Source organism: Cibotium barometz, chromosome 47, assembly GCF_041138505.1.
Source record: "Cibotium barometz isolate CiBa-2024 chromosome 47, ASM4113850v1, whole genome shotgun sequence".
NCBI lineage: Eukaryota > Viridiplantae > Streptophyta > Polypodiopsida > Cyatheales > Cibotiaceae > Cibotium > Cibotium barometz.
In genome coordinates, this window is record NC_141092.1 from 45,500,329 (window position 1) to 45,514,753 (window position 14,425).

General features: G+C 40.4%; 1 pseudogene; it reads right to left on the reverse strand.

Moving 5' to 3' along the window:
- Positions 1-1,466: 1,466 nt before the first annotated feature.
- LOC147611749 (uncharacterized) lies at positions 1,467-3,748 on the reverse strand (annotated as a pseudogene).
- Between the last annotated feature and the right edge of the window lie 10,677 nt (positions 3,749-14,425).

Genomic DNA, 14,425 nt, shown 5'->3' on the forward strand with positions numbered 1-14,425 from the left:
GTAACCCATGTGCGGAGCTCATGTGGAGCCATTTCCCATTGAACCTATCAACTTATTGTGCTTGACATCGTTTGTGAAGGTCTTACCCAAGTTTACACTTAGGCAATGTCTAGTTGCTTACAATGCGGCGATGCAAAGTGCCTAAATGGAAATAATTTAAAAAGAGGTGTTTGCTAACAATAGCAATGTGAGAGAATGACTAGAGTGCAAATGCAAGTGTAAAGATGTTGAGAAATGTGGTGCCAAAAGAGCACAAGGAAGAGGTTGGGAGTGAGTAAGGTACAAGGTCATCTAGCAAGTTGCCACATCATCGAAGCTAATTTACCCCACATGCTCTCTTAAGTAACTTAGTAGCCACCTCATATAAAAGGGGCACCTTCAAGCAATGTAAACAATCAACTCATCTTAAAGCAATATTAAGTAAGTCCATTTGGTTGCATATCTTGTTCATCTCTTTTAGTTATTCTTTATTTTTGCTCATGTTATCTTAATGATGTTTAGAATTTGCTTTAATCCACCTCAGCTTAAGCCTAGCCTTGATCCATGTTTCTCAACATGGTATCGGAGCCAAACCGGCTAGACTTAGCAAGGTGAATAGGTTAGGTTATGCATTAGGATTAAATCTTCCTCTCTCTTTCACTCTTGAAGAGCCACGTCCCTAAATGAAGTGCTATCTACACACTAGTTACACATCTTCATCAGAGCGATTACCACACTCTCTATATCACTTGCCCCCGCACGCACACTTACTAAGCACATCAGCACCTTTGCACGTGTGGGTTTATGCACTATCTTCAGTTGCTCTCTATGCCCTACAAGCCCTGTAACACACACACATAAAGACCTATCTCAATCTGTTGCTGCTCAACACTGTAGACAAAGCACTCTCTAGAATAGACTTGAAGGGGAGGACATTGCCGATGGAGAGGGAGGCTGAGGGAGGTTTTCTTACTAGAGTAGACGAGCTGGAGTACATGCTCTCGACTTATTGCAATGTGCTGCTGTAGTAGTCGAAGTGGGCTGGAGTACATGCCCTCGAAAACCTACTGCTACTCTGCACCGTGATTTGTGCCAGCGACACTGAATTCGTTGCTAAATCAGCCCTCTGACATCTCTCAACAAAGTTCCTCTGCTAGCCGCAACGTTCGCAACACATCGTCCTCAGCTCATATAGCCACCGCCCAGGCTTTAAATTTGGCACCTAAGTCTAGGTGCCATAGAAAATCTAGTGGCACTTTTGCCATCAACCATGGGTGTCAAAATGTCACCTTTGGCTAAAATTTTGAGTGCCCCTTTTAATAACAAACCACTTTACTTTGAGTAATGAAAACATATTAGTTTTGTAAGTGCATTAAGCTTTCACAATTCAAAAGACGTCTTCTCAGCACACAAAATACATTATAGCAAGAGAATTTTAAAGGCATCATAAATTATTGAAGACTTTCAAGTTATTCCAATCAAAAGCATCATAATTCAATCATTCTTCTTGCTTTCACAAGCTCCCAAGCTTCATAAACTGCTGCCCAATCAATGCTATCAATTCCATGACCAAGAAGTGAGAGCCTCATTAAAGCCTCAAGCGTCTTGACATTGAGTAGCTGACGTCGATCGTTTTTTATTATGTTTTGTTTCGAAACTCCTCTTTCGCACGACACTGATGACGTAGGGATTACAAGAACAGCTTGCCATAGTTTCATCATGTTTGGAAATGTGTTATGCCAATCCAGATTTGATGAAAATACTCGCCAAGCATCCTTCATCTGCATGCCTTCACATCCCCAATAGAGAGTATCTGAAAAAGCAAAAAGCTCATCCCTACAACCTTGCTTGTTGATGATGGGATGGTCATTGAAATTGTCCAACAATCTATTTAACCATCTTGTAATCCTAGGCTCTCTCTCCTTTTCATCATTTGGAAAATGTTGAGGACTAAAGAGTTTGCAAGCATTGAAGAAATAAACATCAGGGAACCGATCATTTACACAATCTATGACCTTTTGAACAAATGCTTTTGCAAGCATCACACAACTTTCAACATCACCTCCTTCATTATCTAAGGGTATGCCAGCTTTATCCTTGCTTGGAATACTTGTGAACAGCAGCTCATGCACAAATTCTTCTCCTTCTTCATTGACATGCCGCAACCTACCATTTTCAACTTGAAGCATAAATTTCTTTAAGAACAAAGTACCTTTACCAAATTCCTCTTGAAGAAACTTTCTCTTTAGTGATCCGAGTGTTACTTCGATGTCGGTACTGATGGATGTTATGTCTACCAACTCCTCTTGGAACTTTTTGTTAAGAATGTTTAAGTCATGTAGAACATCTGCAAGTAGGTAGATGCAAAATAGAACCTTATATACACACAACTTAGCATACCATCCTGGAGCACCCTCCTCCCAAAAGCTCATGATAGCTGGCATTAACTTGGTAAGTCTCTCCATCACACTCCCTCTTGCAAGCCAACGAACATCATGAATTTGCAAGACCTCCAAGACTTGCAAATTCATATCCTGTAGCAGATTCTGAAATTCGGAATGGCGCAAACTAGAAGCATTGATCCAAGAATAGATTTTGTTTGCAATCTTGTCAATATAAGAGAGACAAGGAAAACATTTTGCAATCTTGTCAATATAAGAGAGACAAGGAAAACATTTTGATGCATCCAAAACAGCAAGAGCTTCCCTGTGGGCAATGCAGTGAACACTAATGAGGCATGGTACTTCTCTTTTGAGTTTGGCAACGAGTCCATCATGTCGTCCAAGCATAGAGCTATCACCATCTGTAGCTATTCCAATTAGTCATTGCTTGTTAAGGCCAATTTGGGTCATCACTTCCATAATGGCATCAAATTTTGTTTGTGCAGTCCCATCAGAAAAACAACAATGAGCTTTCCAAACTCAATGTTGCGTACACCCATTCCTTTTGATGAAAGAAAAGAAATATAGATGATCAAGTGTTTCTCTAAAGCTCTATCAGTAGATTCATCTACCATTAAAGCATAAAAAGGACTCTCCAATAGTTCTTCAAGTTGTACTTTGTGAAGATATTGTGATATAGAGAATAAAAATTCCTTTCCAGCCATCATATTTGTGTAAGATGAGTAATCGTGTTGAAGAGGCATACCTTCCACCTTTAAAGTATAAGCTAGTTGGCACACCTTTTCAAACTTTCTGATTGCAAGATCTTCGTCACCTGTGAAATACATCAACTTCATGCAAGTGATCACCCTTTCTTTGTTTCTATCTTTAATTACCACAGCATGCTGTGGAAGTGTTGTCCCCTTTGTTTCTTGATAGTTTCGCATTGCAGCCCATTTGTGCTCCCGTTGATCGCATGTGCTTTCTTATTGCATCCCTCTTCATAGTCTTGCACCCTTGGCCAACACCCCATGGCCCCTTAACTCTAAACTTTTCACACCATTCACACTTCATGAATTCTCGTTCACCTTTAACAAGTCGCGAATGAGAAACGGATACTTTGATTTCCACTCTGTACGAAACTTTCTCCGCCTCACTTGTTTCTTCTTCTTACTTGTTGAGGGATCTTCATTATTAGTTGGCAAATCATCTTGGGGCATACCCGAAAGGTCCATGTCTTCAACGACTTTGTCTTCACTTGATTCACTCTCTGAGTCCTCATCAGACTCACTTTCGGAGCCAAATATATTGTGCAAGGTTTCTTCTCGTTCTCTCTCTTTATCTTGCTTACTTTGCAGCACTTCAAGGAGACTACGTTGGCGGGCCATCTAATTAAAAATAATTTTCTATTATAGTACATTGTTTTGTATTTCATCTTAGCTTGAATTAATGTTAATCTCTTTCATTTTATAGACATTGATGTCATGCTACAACCATATAAATTATAGATTCAAAAGAAAGATAGGGACATGCATGAGAATCATGGATTTCTTTTAGCTATTCAGATGAGTGTAAATAAGCACCAAAGATGCATGAGAATCATGCATTTCTTTTAGCTATTCAGATGAGTGTAAATAAGCACCAAAGATGCATGAAAATAAGAATACAATGATTGTAAATAAAAGTTTTGGTACCTGGAATGTGAAGCTTGGAGTCGCTAACTTGAAATCCAAGATGGCACACAAGCAAGACGATGTAGGAAATTAGGGCTCTTGCGTTCTAAAACCATAGAAAGATTACGAAGTTAGACATGAACATGCATGAATTGATCTCAACAACTAGATACTCATAAACCTAAATATACACTTAACATGAAATAAAACTTATGTGATTATTACTTTTAGATATTACCTAGTAAAAGACCTTCAGATCATGTGAAAGGGTTGTGTTCAAAGTGGTAGAGATCTCTCATTATATAGCATACTCATCAACCTTTGAAATACCCTTGGAAGTTCAAAGGTAGAGGTCTTTTGGTGTTCTAATTTAAGAGACTCAATGGGGCCTTTGCCAGTCTCACGATGGGGCCTTTGCTATTCTTCAGCTCCTTCACCTTCAACTCGACGAAAGCGTCGGCACTCGGCAAGCCCCAGGGATCGAACTGGCTAGGGACTCTAGTGGGTCGCTCACATCGCTGATCGCTCAGAACTTGAGTCTTGTATCGATTAGATGAGGCTCTTGGAAATTAATCAGAGGAAGTGGAGGACAAATCAGAGGTAGAAGAGCAGCATGCGTGTGTAGCAATCGCATAGACTAGGAAATACCGGCATTGGCACGGGTAACCTCACGAGCGATATGGTCACCTCGAGGCTGGGAGTCGAAAACCTGCGAAGGCTGGCTAGCAGAGGCATGGTCACCGGGCTCGACTACCAGCGATATGGTCACCTCACGAGCGATATGGTCACCTTCGAAAACCTGCGAAGGCTGGCTCGGAGTCGAAAACCTGCGAAGGCTGGCTGGGAGTCGAAAACCTGTGAAGGCTGGCTCGCAGAGGCATGGTCACCTGGCTCGACTACCACGAAAGTGGTGATTCGTCCATCTATGGTGTGCACAGGGCAAGCAGCACCAAGGGGCCACTCGCCAAGCTCGTTCTGAACAAGACCCTAAGCCCTGCGAACGAGGAAGGTAGACGACTTGTTCACCAGGACTGGGTTTAGGGTTACGTTTGAACACGGACTCGAAAGGGCGCCCTAGGCCTTGGAACTTAGAACCGTTTTCAAAGCTGGGGTCGAGGGCTAGGGCCCCCGGCTACGCGGTATCCCTCCACGGCGCCCATCAGCACCACTTGGCACACCCAGATGGCCAGGATGCTCTGTGCGTGCACCGGGTAACGGGTTGCCCCCGTCGTTGGCAAAGATCTGGGAGCCGGCCTTAACCTCGCCGAACTTGATGACATTCTTAGCCAGAAGCTCCAAAGTGAAGCAACCCAGCATTGCCCCTGGGTACTATATTATATATATTTACTATATTATGTATATTATATAGGATATATACCCTGGTCACTTCGACCCCTAAGGCTAGGTGCCATTGGGCACTTCCCTTGTTTTTTCAAAGTGCCACGTTGGCACTTTTACTAGAAAACGGAGGTGCCATTTGGCACTTGAAATTGTGAAAGGCTCCCGTATGGGTGCCAAATTTAAAGCCTGCCACCGCCTCTGATGCCCAGTCGTTGTGTGCGACCACCTGCTTCTTCCCATCATCAACATCGTGTTCAAGATTTGTAGGCTATCGAGCTCTCTGCCGGATTGACCTACTTATACGAGTTGGAGATAAGGTATGTGGTTGGAGAGAAGGTATCTCTATAACACCTCACATTATTTATCACTAAGAGGCCACTCACGTGCTACACACTCAAAGGGAAATTCAAATATCATGATAAAAGAGAAAGCCACAAAACAACTCATTCACACATAAGGCTGCAAGGACATAATGGAAAATGGGATCGTCAAGATTGTCATTCACTTATGTGTTGGCCCTCATGATTTGGATGATGTTATTATCAATGCAAGGAACCTCGACTTATTATGGTATTTAATGAAATCATTTTGCATAACTACATTAAAAAAGAATTAGTCATGCCTGAAGTCCAAGTTGCCATGGCTTTTGGACGAGAAGAAGGAAGTGGACAGCATGCTTTGGTTCCCATGTATTTAATTTATAATCACACAATTTTTGCATTAAAAATAAGTGTGATCTCCATGCATATTGCACATCCTAGTGACACATATTTTAGTTCCATGTTTTGCATTGGGATTAGACGGGATTGGGATTAGAAGCTGGCCATATAGGCTAAGACCTTCCCATAAAAATATTGCATTCGTGTTCACATTTATTGGGTCTTAGACACTGCCATAGAGACTCAAGAAGCTCATGGTAAGACCACTCGCTACATGACATAATGTCGCATGTGTGTGTAAGAAAAAGAACCAAAGGCACAATGGAGGAGCAACGCTGAAATGATAAAGAAGAAAAGAATTCAAGGAGAAAAAGCCAAAGAGATGCAGAAGATCATGAAGTAAGCAAAGAGAAAAACTCCAGCAGCTCACTACATAAGCCAACATTGTAAAGGCCACTAAATGAGTAGGCCAAAAATCATTTGTTATGTGTATGTACCTGACCACCTGAGAGTAGCCGGTTGAGCACGCAGGGGGGTAATGATTGTTGTAACCCTACTCTTAGAAGAGACCTCTAGACCACAAAGATAGGTCAAGTCTTTACCAAGGGGGGACCTCACTCTTAGAGATGGCCTCTAGGTCTCAAAGATAGGTCAAGTCACCATCAAGCAGGGGTGAAAATATGTTGTAAAACCTCATATTAGCCCAAATATTGAGTAAGGTACAAGGTCATCTAGCAAGTTGCCACATCATCAAAGTTAATTTATCCCACATGAGCTCTCAAGAAACTTAGTAGCCACCTCATAAAAGGGGCACCTTTAAGCAATGTAAACAATCAACTCATCTTAAACAATATCAAGTAAGTCCATTTGGTTGCATATCTTGTTCACCTCTTTCAGTTATTCTTTACTTTTGCTCATGTTATCTTAATCATGTTTAGCATTTTCTTTAATCCACCTTAGCTTAAGCCTAGCCTTGATCTATGCTTCTCAACAAAAGGTCCCTAATGCAAGGTGTAGACCAAATTTTAAAAAATCCCAATCTTATTGACTCTCAAACACCCTCAATTAAGCTTAAATTTCACTATTTTTTCTTAATTATAGTGACTACTAATGGGTAAAACCCAGTCATGCTTTCCAAATGTGGCTATCAAACTTCCTATCTCTATCAAAAACTATATCTGCGAGCACAAATTAGCCATAAAAATAATCCACAATAACCCATACCCACTAGCTAGACTTCTCTTAAGAAGAAGGGGTTTTCAGAGGGACTAAGACCACATGGAAAGCCACTTTCAAAGTGGGCACAACAACTCATAGTTGATGGTGGCTGAGATGATGAGTGAAGGAGTTAGCCACCTTGGACAAAGTCTTAGCACATCCAAAGTGGAAATTCGTGATGCAAACTGAGTATGACATCATCATAAAGAACAACACCTAGGAGCTAGCTGTAATTGGCACCAAATGGGTTTAGAAAGCTAAGTATAAGGCTAATGGCTATAGGGCTGAAATAGGCCCCAAGGGTATGGTATCTCATGATAGACTATTTTTAAAAAAAGATTGGTTTTACTAGAAGTGCTTTTGATGCTAACTTATATGTTCTAAAAGGACATGGCAAGATTCCTTTGGTTGCCCTGTATATAGATGACTTAAACATCACAAGTGACAATGAAGAAATTATCCAACAGAAAATGGATATGATGAGGTGTGAGTTTGAGATGATAGACTTGGGTCTTATGCATTTCTGTTTAGGAATAGAGGTCTCGTAGGAGTCAGGTAGGTAAGATCTTCATATCATAGTAGAAGTATGCTTGGGAGATCCTCATAGCATTTGTGATAACCAACTGCAAACCTTTGTCAATGCCTATGGAGGTGAATGTGAAGCTTTTTGCAGAAGATTCTTCACCATTAGTAGGTATCAGGGGAGTTTAATTTTTCTCACTAACACTAGACTCGATATCAATTTCATAGTTGGTATTTTGAGTAGGTTTTCCAACAAGTCATGGGAGAGTCATTGGAAACAAGGGATGCACGTACTTACCTCTAATGTACTTAGGTACATTAGAGGTACTCTTGAGTACAGCCTCACTTACAGTTTAGGTAACACTCTTATGGATTACTATGATTCAGATTGGGTGGAAGATTGTGATTCAGATTGGGTTTTCCAACAAGTCATGGGAGAGTCATTGGAAACAAGGGATGCAAGTACTTACCTCTAATGTACTTAGGTACATTAGAGGTACTCTTGAGTACAGCCTCACTTACAGTTTAGGTAACACTCTTATGGATTACTATGATTCAGATTGGGTGGAAGATTGTGATTCTAGAAAATCAGTTTCAAGATATTGTTTTTCTCTTGGTTCTAGTGCTTTCTCTTGGATGAGCAAGAAATAACCTACAGTGGCACTTTCTTCTATAGAAGCCAAGAACAAGCAGCTTGTTTTGTTGCTTGTGAAGCAACATGACAATGAGGATTTTAATGGACATGGGAGTTTAGATTAGTTGGGCTATAGCCTTGCAATACAATAACTAGAGTTACATGGATATTGCCAAGAACCCTGTGATTCATGCTCGAATGAAGCACATTGAGATTTAATATTATTATGTGCGAGAGCTGATTGAGGATGAGATAGTGGAGCTGGAATACTATTATATGGACTAGAACTCCACCCACATCTTCACTAAGGCTCTTGGGAAGGAACAAGCATCTTCATCGACTTAGCAGGGGGCCAAGAATATAATCTATCTTCAGGCATACATTGAGGGAGGGTGTTAGCTCAATGCTCACCTCTTAGCATGTATCTCTCATCGATGTTTGGTGCACATTTGTAAAGGCCCCCATTATGAGGAGAAGCCATTAGTGCAGCATGTATCTTTGGTTGTTGGGAACCCTAGGTTAGATGCTGATCGGGTTGTTATTGTGACCATTGATGTTAGGAGATGGTTAGGAATATGAGCGCTATCATTATTAGTGGTGGGCGATGGTTGGCCGTATTGAGGGTGGTGTGATCGTGTCTATGCCACATAATTGCTCATGTTGTATATACGCCTACCACACCACTTGCAACATACATTGAGGGAGAGTGTTAGTATACACTCAATGCTTGCCTCTCAGTATGTATCTCTCATCGATGTTTGGTGCAAATTTGTAAAGGCTCCTATTATGAGGAGAAGCCATTAGTACATGTTTCTTTGTTGAGAACCCTAGTTTAGATGCCGATGGGGGCGTTATTGTGACCATTGATTTGTTGGGAGATGGTCAAGGGTTTGAGCATTATAATTATTAGTGGGCGGTGGTTGGCCACATTGTGGTGGGTGGTGTGACCGTGTCTATGCCACATAACTACTCATGTTGTATATGCACCTACCACACCACATGTAGCACTATATATAGGTATAGTTATCATAAGCTAAGGTATTCAATGCTTGTGAGTTTCCACACCCTCTACACTTACACTTAGTGGATAGTGGTAGTTGGTTGGCCACATTAAGGGGGGTGATCGTGTTTATATTGCGTAATCACTTATGTTGTATATGCACCTACCACAACACCTATAGTACTATATACATACATAGTTATCACAAGTAAGGTATCCAATGCTTATGACTTTGCACACCCTCTACACTTAGTACATCCTCCATCTAGATTCTATCTAGATTTCCATCTAAGCTCTATATGAGAGCACACATGTAGATAGCTCCATCATGTTAGAAAATACTATGTCACAAATTTATACGATTGAGGGGGAGTGTTGAGAGACACATTTGCGTGTGTGACACAATGCTCAATTATGTGGGTGAAAGACTTCATGTAAAGTTGAGTGTGAAGATATTTAGAAAGTTGGAGAGTGTGTGGTGTAAACACATGGTGTAAAGGTGACAAGGACAAGAGTGTCACATGTCAAAGATATTGGGCTTGAGGCTATCTATATTAGAAGCCTCTAACTTTATATGGTTGACACAAGCTATTACATTACATTATTGTTGAGTGTGATTATTGGTATCCATATCTCTTAATCATAGATTATCTTGATTATTGTTGAGTGTGCTTATTTGTGTCCATATCTCTTTATCATCTTGATTATTGTTGAGGATGCATATTTGTGCTTATTTGTGTCCATATCTCTTTATCATCTTGATTATTGTTGAGGATGCATATTGGTGTTGTTGAGGATGCTTATTGGTGTCCATATCTCTTAATCATGGATTATCTTGATTATTTTGAAGCCTCCCTAATTTATTCTCTCTCATTATGTGCAACTCTACCAAGCCTATCCCTAGCACCTTAGATTCGTAACATGGTATTATTAGAGCCTTGCTAGGTTCTTAGAATTTGGTAGAGTAGATTTGCACATTGGTTCATTTGATTAGGGTTTTTATGTATTTTATCTTTTTATTTTGGAAAATTAGCACACTCATTATCTTAGAGAGAGATGAATTATGAGATTGCCTTGTTTGATGGTTTAATTGAAGGATTAGAGGTTTCTTGAAGCTATCCATGGAGTAAGCAAGTGAAGATTTTAGCAACATGAAGTTTTTTGGAGTCTACATCCTCCAAGAAGACATTTGTTTCGCAAGAAAGGTTAGTTTTATAGTTTTCTTGCACCATGAAACATTGGTTTGATCATAGATGATGCTCAATTTGAAGAAGGGATGATATGTGATGGGAGATGAGAATCCCATGCTTCTTTGCATTTGGCAAGGAATATGAAGAGGTGCAAACTTGTCCAAGCAAGGGATAAGTAGTCATCTTTGGCAGCTGAGGATGGAGCCCATCTTGAGTACACAAAAGAAAGGTTGTAGTCCTGCTCTACCTATAGTTTCATCCCCTTGCACCATGTTTTACCTATGGAGCATCACATGTAAGCAACGTCCTACTTACACTGACACTATAGAACCTATTTTAGGCACTATGGGACATGACTATTGCAGTCCATGGTAGGAGAGACACCACAACGACATGATGATGTGAATGTACTTTACCCAGTGGGAGGACCCTATCAAGTAAGAAATGCACAAGAAGAGCTTGTCGATTAGAGGAGGAGGGAAAGAACTTATGGACTTACACCGTCATTCTATATGTAGTGTTACTGACTCCTTGTCTCTTCTTAGAGCATGGTGGGTGATTTCCTAGATAGTTTAGCTTGCAGTAGCTACTTAGCTCACTTATCTTTAGTACCCATGCCATATCACAGTGAGGATGCACTCAAACCATTGCCTCATATACCAGAGGAGACATATATGTTAGAAGAAAACCTAAGTGAGAGGGGAAATCAACCTAGTGATGTCAAATTGGAGCATGATTATGAGCTATGGTTATTTGATAATGAGCTTGCTAGATGAGTTTGATTATAGGTTATTGAGGTGTAGTCTTGCAAACCAAATCCAGATTTACAAATTACATTGGACGTGCAACCTCAATATGGACCAGATTTTCCCACTTGCCCAGGTGTAATCTAAACCCATCCTTAACTATTGCTATTGTTTTCAATTTCAATGTGTTTTTATGATTCTCCATTTACTTTTTGTTTGAGTGCTTGCTTGCATCGTTATGTGACTAGTCTATCACTTTTCTAGTTATTACTTGGATAACCATTTAGGATTTGGTGGTCTTAGTTCAATCCTGTCTGAGATCGACCTTAAAGTATGCCAAGTACTCCACCTTCCTTAGTGTGCCCTCTTTAGCTAGAATAGAGCCTTCTACATGAATTGTGAAAGTGAAATAGTTTATAAAAAACAAAAAACAAAAAACAAAAATAACCCAAAAACACCCCCCAAAAAAGAGAGCCTAAGAAGATAATTATCGCCCTAGGTAGGACTTTTGGCTCTTCGTGATGGAGCCATGGGACCGTAGCCTTGAGGACCTTGTGGCTAAAAACCTATCAATAAAGGGCTTTAGCAATTAAAAAATAAAAAAACATCATTGTAGAGGTACTTAACGGTTCTTAGATACTCTTGTATGAGGTCTCTGAGCCATTGCTTAGGTCTCTACAAGGTAGTGCCCTACTTTTTTATTTTTATCTTCTTATTAAATAAAAAATAAAACTAAAAACAAATGCATATAATAATCACTTAGCAGTTTCATTTATGAGGCTAGATAATAGCTAGAGATGGTTTCACCAAAGTGACAATGTGTAGGGACTAAGGTCATAACCTAAGGCATGCCTTTTACTCCATCTTAGTTTAGATCGAATTTGGACCACCCTTAATGTTACCCTTGTCTTAACTATAAAATTTTGACCAGTCACACAAAAATCTTTCCTCACCTCACTGCTTGTTGATAAGGTGTTTGCATTATGCTTAAATTTTAATTATTTTCCACAAGAGCACATTACTCATTGTACCATGTTACCTTGTAGACCTTCCAAGACCTTCGACATTTTCAACGCACCAACATGCATCTAGCATAAGCCTCGTGCATATTCATTGACATATTCTGAGGAGACGGAATCTACATCAGGAAGGAAGGTATGTTAATCCTTGCTGGAGACCTCTATGGTGTCATACGACCACCACATCATTTTAACCACCTTTGAGCCAGAGGTGTCAGAATGTGCGAAATTCAATTAAAAACCATGTTTTGTATATTTATGTGTGTGTCCACTTGTATATTAAAGGTGCAACATGGGATTTTAGGTGGAGAGTGCTAGCTTTAGAATGGGTGTTTACAGTAGCTAGAGTGGCCAAATGAGCCCGAGGACTAGACGTTTAACTTGGCAGCCCGAGTGTGAACCCTACAGGTCACCTACAAAACCTAAAATGTAACCCTCATGACTCATTATTTTATTCTAATTCAATAGAGTGATCTTCTTCTCTATCTACTATCTTATGTTATTGCTTGCTTGTTTGCTTGCTTGTGTGAGCTCTTATGTGTGCTTGGGTGCTTGCATGTGAGAAAGTGAGTGTGAGAGAGTAAGTTGTGGGAGGGTCAAGCTTCCTTTGGAGTGCGACAGTGGTGGCGGTGGCAGTGGCAGTGGCAAAGTGGAGCTTTAGAGTGCGGCTGCGCGGCAACATCGTCTCCTACGAGAATCCCGAGCACAAGTGTTCACAAGGTGAGTGACACAATCACCTTGTTCATGTAATTGTGAGCTAGGTCATGGGATATTGGCTTCTTGGTTGAGCCGTTTTATGCTCCTCAGTGTAGTTAGGCAAAGCCCCATGACATTGGTTTATTCTTGCACTCTTTCTATGGTGCAAGGGCTTTCCATCAGGAAGGGAGGTATATTAACCCTTGTTGGAGATCTCTATGGCATCGATGCCGGCCACCACATCATTTGACCACCTTTGAGCCACAGGCACCGGAATGTGCAAAATTCTCTTGAAAACCATGTTTTGTATATTTTACGTGTGTGCTTTGCTGACTGACTGCTTGCATTTTACGTGTGTGCTTGCTGACTGCTTGCATATTAAACGCACACCATGGGATTTTAGGTGGAGAGTGCTAGATTTAGAATGGGTGTTTACACTAGCTAGAGTGGCCAAATGAGCCCGAGGACTAGAATTTTAACTTTAGCTATCCCCAAGAGTGTGAACCCTAGAGGTTACCTACAAAACCTAAAATGTAACTCTCATGACTCATCTTTTATGCTAATTCAATAGAGTGCTCTTCTTCTCTATCTATTATCTTATGCTATTGCTTGCTTGTTTACTTGCTTGCGTGACCTCTTATGTGTGCTTGCCTACTTGCATGTGAGAGAGTAGTTGTGATAAGGGTCAAGCTTCCTTTAGAGTGTGACGACGGTGGTGGCGGTGGAGTGGATCTTTGGAGTACAGTTGCACAGCAACATCGTCTCCTCCTATGAGAATCCCGAGCACGAGTATTCATGAGGTGAGTGACACATCTTGTCCATGAAATTGTGAGCTAGGTCATGGGATATTGGCTTCTCAATTGAGCTATTTTATTCTCCCGACTGTGGTTGGGAAAAGCCCCATAACATTGGTTTATTCTTGCACTCTTTCTATGGTGCAAGGGCTTTCCAAAGTATTGTGATCCATATAAGGAAAGTAGAACATGCACTTGAACTTCTACTACCTTCTCATTTATGGATTCATACTGTGCTTCATGTTAGTTTTCTTAAGAAGTACATTCTATATTATACACATATTTTGCATGGTGAACACATAGAATTTAATGTCAATCTCAAAATTTCATGTTAGTTTTTTGAAGTACATTCTAGATTATACACATATTTTGCATGGTGAACACAGAATTTAATGTCAATCTCAAAATTTCATGTAGAGCTTGAGAAGATATTGGATATTCAAGAAATACCTTTGTAAAATTGGGTTATAAATGAAGTCCTTATTCAATGGGAATTTTACCTAGTTGAGGATGCCACATGGTAATGACTTAACTAGATACATCAAAATTACCCTAAGTTCTTGAGCTGAGGAC